This window comes from Jaculus jaculus, chromosome 14 (assembly GCF_020740685.1).
Source record: "Jaculus jaculus isolate mJacJac1 chromosome 14, mJacJac1.mat.Y.cur, whole genome shotgun sequence".
In the NCBI taxonomy this organism is placed as follows: Eukaryota; Metazoa; Chordata; class Mammalia; order Rodentia; family Dipodidae; genus Jaculus; species Jaculus jaculus.
In genome coordinates this window covers 59,429,685-59,437,082 of record NC_059115.1, presented here as the reverse complement: position 1 = coordinate 59,437,082, position 7,398 = coordinate 59,429,685, and positions in this window count along the sequence as shown.

Below are 7,398 nucleotides of genomic sequence, written 5' to 3'. Positions count from 1 at the left end.
TAATTCCAGGTCAGCCTGAGCCAGAGTGAGACCCTACCTCGAAAAACCAAAAAATAAATAAATAAATAAAAAATTTAAATAAATAAAACATATATTTTTTTAAGTTAGCAGAGGGGTGTTGCTCTTGTCGGGCATATGTGTAGCATATACAAGTCTCTGGATTCATTCATCACTACACAGGAAAAAGAGAAAGGAGAGAAGGGCATACGGCTCAGCTGTTAAAGGCACTTGCTTGCAGAACCTGCCACAGTCAAAGCAATCCCCCTTAGCACCTACATAAGGCCAGGTGCAAAAGGCACAGGCACCTGCGAGCCCGGTGTGCCTGCAGCAGAGGCCACGTTCATTTGCGGCTGCAGCAAGATATTCTGTCTCGACGTGCATGCACACACACACACACACACACACACACACACGCACACACACACACGCACACACACACGTGGGTCCTTGGAAGATGAAGCTGGGTTCTTAGTCTTCACAGGCAGCGCTTTAACTGCTAACTGCTAATCTATCTTTCTACACCTATTTTCTTTAAAAAAAAAATATCTGTGTGAGTTTAAACTTGGATTTTTCTTTCTTTTTTTTTTTTTTTTTCCCAAGGTAGGGTTTCACTCTAGCTCAGGCTGTCCTGGAATTCACTATGTAGTTTTGGAGTGGCCTCAAACTCTCAGAGATCCTCTTACCTCTGCCTCCAAAGTGCTGGGATTAAAGGTGTATGTTACCACACCCAGCTTCTCAGCTTTCTTTAAGAAGTATTTTATTTATTTATTTATTTGAAAGAGAGAGGATGAGAATATGGGCATGCTAAAAGCTGTAGCCACTGTAAACAAACTCCAGATACATGTGCTATCTTGTGCATCTGGCTTTACATGGGTTCTGGGGAGTTGAACCTGGGTCCTTAGGCTTTGCAGGCAAGTGCTTTAACCATTGAGCCATCTCTCCAGCCGTGCTATACAGCTTTTTTGTGAGAGTCTCTCATTGGTCTGGAGCTTTCCAGTGGGCTAGACTGGTTAGCCAGCAAGCCCTAGGGATCCACTCTTCTCACTTTTCTCCACTTCCCCAGCACTGGGATAACAAGTGTGTGCCACCCTGCTTGATGTTTTCATACGGGGTCTAGGGGTTGAACTCAGGTCTTCGTGTTTGATGGAAGAGCACTTTACCAACAGAGCGATTTCCTTGTCCTGTTTCTCATAACAACACATGCCAGAAATAAATTATCACTGTTTTAAATACAATCCTAAATTTTCTAAATTATTTCTCATGTATACCTCAAAATTGTTTTACCCAAGATAATCCTGCCCATACAAATTATAAGATTGTGCTAGTAAGATACTATATTAGATAACCATTTGATGCACTGGAAAAAAAATTTTTTTTTTTTTGTTGTTGTTTTGAGGTAGGGTCTCACTCTAGTCCAGGCTGACCTGGAATTCACTATGTAGTCTCAGGCTGGCCTTGAACTCTCGGCAATCCTCCTTCCTCTGCCTCTCAAGTGCCTAGCTGATACACTGGAATTTTATTTTATTTATTTTATTTTTAATTTTATTTTTTATTTGACAGCGACAGACACAGAGAGAAAGACAGGTAGAGGGAGAGAGAGAGAATGGGTGCGCCAGGGCTTCCAGCCTCTGCAAACGAACTCCAGACGCATGCGCCCCCTTGTGCATCTGGCTAACGTGGGACCTGGGGAACCGAGCCTCGAACCGGGGTCCTTAGGCTTCACAGGCAAGCGCTTAACCACTACGCCATCTCTCCAGACCTACACTGGAATTTTAAAATGAGTAATAAGCCACGAAATATGGTAAAGCATTCTGAGTGAAAAATATTAACATAGGTGATCCAATAAATCTGGAAATGTTTGACATAGTCATAGGACTCTATAACCTTGCGGTGAAAACCTTGAGAGCAGGAAGAAGAATTGTGTATTAAGCAAACAGCAGATTTTAATCAAATTCCTGGTCGCCTGGTTACAGTATTTGACAACAAAAAATTTAAAAAACACCTTTCCTTTTGGTTAACACATATTCTGTAAATATGACTTTATAGTTATGGAACCAACAAAACAAAGTAAGTAAGTTAGTATAACACCTCAACATAAAAGTATGCTACTGGGGACCTATAACATTTACAGAGAATACATAGCTTTGCCATCACATCCTTCACAGAGTCCCAATAGAGGATTCATTATGGCTAGGGTCACATAACTTCCTTCATGATTACCTCAAAAACATTTTCCTGTAGGAGAGTCTAAGAATGACGTGCGTAATCAAGGCTAGCCCAATTTCACTGAATAACTGGTTAACTGAAGTTTCAGTTTAATGAACCACTCTTACATCCAGTATATCACAAGGTATGTGATATAATTCAACAAATTGTATTGAATTGTTCCCCGACATCATTATACCAATATGACTTCTCCCACTCTTTTCCTTGCTGTCTCTCTTCCTTTTTCCTCCTTCCTTTCTCTTTCCCTCCTTCCTTTCTTTTTTATTTTTCACTTATTTATTTGCAAGCACAGAGAGAAGAGACACAGAGAGAATGAGAGTGTGTCAGAGTCCCCAGCCACTGCAAAGAAACTCCAGATGCATGCACCACTTTGTGCATCTGGCTTTACATGAGTACTGGGGAATCGAACCCAGTTTGTTAGGTTTTGCAGGCGAGTGCCTTTAGTACTGCGCTGTCTCTATTCCAGCCCTCCTTTCTCTTTCTTTCTTTCTATACTGGAGAACTTAACTCAGAGCCTCCATGCCTGTTGGGCAAGAACTCTACCACTGAATTACATCCTCAATCCCTCTTTTTTTTTTTTTTTTTTTTTTTCTTCACTGTTTTGAGACAAGGTCTCACTAAGTTTCCCAAGCTGGCCTTGAACTCACTGTATAGTGCAGACTGTCCATAAACTACTGTTGATCCTGCCTCAGCTTCCCAAGTCTCTGGAATTGCATAGAATAATTCTTTTTTTGTTTGTTTGTTTGTTTTTGTTTTGTTTTTTTCGAGGTAGGGTCTCACTCTAGCTCAGGCTGACCTGGGAGTCACTGTAGCCTCAGGGTGGCCTCGAACTCGTGGTGATCCTCCTACCTCTGCCTCCCGGATGCTGGGATTAAAGGCATGCGCCACCATGCCCAGCTAGAATAATTATTTATGCTGTAAATGTACTCACGGGCTGGGACCTGGATAGGCTTCAGAACAGAGAAGGACTAAGAAGTGAGTCGAACCTGGGCAGACTTACTGGGAAATTCTCAAAAGCATAAAACTCGAGTGTTTGTTGGCAGGGTAGAGGATCTTTTCTAAGGAAAAGTGCAAGTAGATCTAGGCATGAAGCACCCCTGAAATTGCAGCACTCAAGTGGTTCAAGTAGGAAAACCATGAATTCAAGAACAGCATGTGGTACGTAGTGAGACCCTGCTCCCCCAACAAAAGTACAAGAACACCCCCAGAAAAAAATATAACTAAAAAATAACCAACACATTTTCTTGAACTATGTTGAAGATCAACAACAGAATCTTTTGGGAAAACTGTACTGGGTGTGTGTGTGTGTGTGTGTGTGTGTATGTGTGTGTGTATGCGTGTGTGTGTGTATGCGTGTGTGTGTGTGTCTGTCTGTGTTGGCATATGTGTGGAGATCAGAGGACAACTTCAAGGTGTCTGTTCTACCTTCTTTGAGACAGGGTTTCTTGTTACTGCAAAGGAACTGCCGAACTGCAAAGACATCCTACTGGCCTAAGCTTTGGATTCTCCACTGTCAAAGGCGCGTTGGAATCAAAGATGCACGTGCCACTTTGCCAACAGCGTTATGTTAGTGCGGGGGAATTGGACCTGGACTGGCAGGCTTTGTGAGCAAGTACCTTTAAATGCTGAATTATCTCCCCGGGCTCTGGAAAACCCTGTTCTTAAAACTGCAAAATACATGGTAAATGTCATTCTGTGCCTCGGGTTAATGAACTGTGCTATCTTGCAGTCAGACAGAATGTATTCAATTGGTTTTTGGAGACAGCTCTACTTCATTGTGAGTCATTATGTATTATTAAATAGACTCCATAGTGAAGAGAACATGTGTGGTTCCAAAATTAAAACTTTCAGCTTCTGTAGATAAAAGGGTAACTTAGAGTACAGAGGGAAAATAATGTGCTTTTTTTTTTTTTAAGGTACTGATCTCAGTGCTAACAGACATAAAAATCAAACAGGAGGATGGGCAAGACCAAGTACAATAGATAGATGCTTAAATTATTCAATGCAGCCTATTTTAAATTCTCCACTAAGAATTTTTTTCCAGGGCTGAAGAGATGGCTTAGCAGTTAAGCTCTTGCCTGTGAAGCCTAAAGACCCCGGTTCAAGGCTTGATTCTCCGGGACCCACATTAGCCAGATGCACAAGGGGCACACGCGTCTGGAGTTCATTTGCAGTGGCTGGAGGCCCTGGCGCACCCATTCTCTCTATCTGCCTCTTTCTCTCTCTGACTGTTGCTCTCAAATAAATAAATAAAAATGAAAAAATAAAGAAATTTTTTTCCAACTGACTAGATTGTTGCTACTCTTGGGGATTTACATGACTGAACCCACTCATGACAATAAAGGAAATATCTTGGCATTTCTACTCTTAAGACTAGTATCATTCAGAGGTTTGATAGCATTACAAAACAACAGGCCACAGAGGATTCTAAAAGAGATTGAAAGTATGACCATGACATTTGCCTAGGCCCACTTCTAACACATGCACTTCCTTCCTTTCTTCTTTCCTTCCTTCCTTCCATCCTCTTTCCTTCCAAGGCATCCAGACAGGGGAACTTTGAGCAGCTGTCTCCTAGACAAGTACATAAATAACAAATAGCAGAGAGCTAACAGTAGATGCCATAAAGAAGGCACAGTGGACACACAGAGAAGATAGCTACATTCTGACCCAGCCACGTTTTAGTACCCCGAGTCCTAATGTTGCCATAGCAACACCCTTGATCCACTACACATGAAGATAAAATTCGGATTAAAAGCTGAGTGAGGAGAAAGGGAATTCAATAGGCAATCTACTGTAAGTCTATTAATGGGTAAGCACAATTGCACTTCCCCTTGGGAACTCATCACAATTTTTTTTCTGCTGAAACCTTTTGGAAAGCTATGAATATAATTTTAAAAGCATTTATAGCTTTAAGTGATAGATGGCAGTGATCGGAATATTTGAGAGCAACTCATAATGCAAAATTCTTTTTACTTTGGAATGCCTTTGAGGAAGACTGAAGCAAATCATTTACCTTCATTATTGCATTTTGCTTAAACTAATACCAAAATTAATTTTACTCCATTAAGACAACAATAAGATTCAAGCAGAGTAAATTTGACAAAGGAAAATGCTTGCTAAAATTGTGTCTGCATTAACCCAGGCAAAGCTGTGTTAAATCTGAGTATATGAAAGGCCCTTAAATTCAAGAAAACAGGATTTTATTATTTTCCTCTCACTTGAAAATGTTTCCCCAAACCCTCCATACTTTCTCAATGCCAACTGGCCATGGCTTCTCTCAGCTGCTCCAGACAGATTCAGATCAAAACTAGATTAGACACTGACCTTGTGATTACATCAACAATCTCCTTCAACTAAACAGACTCAAAACATAAAAGAGTAAAGCAAACCAGGCCTTGCTAGAGACTAAGCTGTGAGGACGCAGGGGAGAGGTAAGTGCTCAGTGTTTCTACAGAGTCATGTACTGTGTGGTATTTAAGGGAGTGCCCACTGGATAACATACAGAGCTTTACTCTGGGATTATTTACTTTTGGCAAAGTCTACACTAAGAATTCCCAACTCTGAGCGGGGCTGTGGTGACACAAGCCTTTAATCCCAGCACTCCACTCAGAAGGCAGAGGTAGGAGGATCACAGAGAGTTTGAAGCCCCACTGAGACTACATAGTGAATTCAGCCTGAACTACAGCAAGACCTTACCTGGAAAAAAAAAAAAAGAATTCCCAACTCTGACCACATTTAAATTACTGATAATGATAGTTAAACCTAAAAATATCAGAAAAGACACATACCTTTGACAACCATTAACACTACTACTAATATTAATAATAATAGTAATCGTGGGTAGAAAATGAGTCTTGTCATTTTACTTTTAAAATATATATTTATTTTTATTTATTTACTTACTAGAGACAGAGAGAGAGAATGGGCACGCCAAGACCTCTAGTTGCAGCTAATGAACTCCAAATGCATGCAACACCTTGTGCATCTGGCTTACATGGGACCTGGAGAATCGAACCTGGATCCTTAGGCTTCACAGGCAAGCGCCTTAACCACTAAGCCATCTCTCCAGCCCTAGTCATTTTCCTTTTTTTGTTTTATGATTTTTTTAAAAAATCATGTTATTATTATTATTAACAACGTATTATGTACAGATACATGATGTGTACCATTAACATCATTTTTTTCTTCCTCGTGATTAAAATTCCCTCGTCCTTGCCCCCATTCCATTAGGGATACACCTCAGTTGGCTTGCAAGTATTCCCTATGGGATTGTGGTTTATGCATTGTGGGAGCAGCAATCAGTTATTTTTAGGGGGAGTCGATTTACTTTTGTTATCGATGTAACTCTCATCTAAACAACCTCATGAAGAGGTACTATTTTTAACCACTTTACACATAGAGAAACCAAGGCAAGGACACCATAGGTCATGGCTGAGTTAAAAGCCTATGCACTTACCGTAGAATTTTAATCACGAGGAAGAAAAAATTGATGTTTTGTTTATGCAATGATACACACTGGCATCTTTTTAAAATTTTTATTTACTTGCAATGAGAGAGAGAGAAATAGGAGAGAGAGAGAAAGAAAGAATGAGTGCACCAGGGCCTCCAGCCACTGCAAATGAACTCCAGACGCATGCTCCCTCTTGTGCATCTGGCTTACATGGGTCATAGGGAATCAAACCTGGGTCCTTTGGCTTCTCAGGCAAACACCTTAACCACTAAGCCATTTCTCCAGAACCCCCCCCCCAACTGGCATCTTAACGGTGACTACTCATAAGTTATTTTAGTCCAAACCAACTTCATTCGCCCATTTCTACCATTCAACTGGGCCGCCTACAATGGGGCATTAAATGAGACTTTAGTACAGTCCAGGCATTGGTCTACTTCACAAAGCAGGTGCTATTTTTGTCAGCCCTACTAAGACCCTAGAGGGAGTAAATTTATATTGCTAGGAGCACCCAAAGCCAGAATCCGTATGTAGGCAGTATGGCTTAAGAGCCTAACTGCTGCTGTAAACAGCCCTAAATTATGCTAGTTATAATGAAGTTCAGTGTGTGTGTGTGTGTGTGTGTGTGTGTGTGTGTGTGTGTGTGTGTGGTGTTTGTGTCTATGGTATGTGCTTGTGTACGTGCCTTTACAGCCCACCAGGTGCTAACTGCTGCGAGGCCCCTG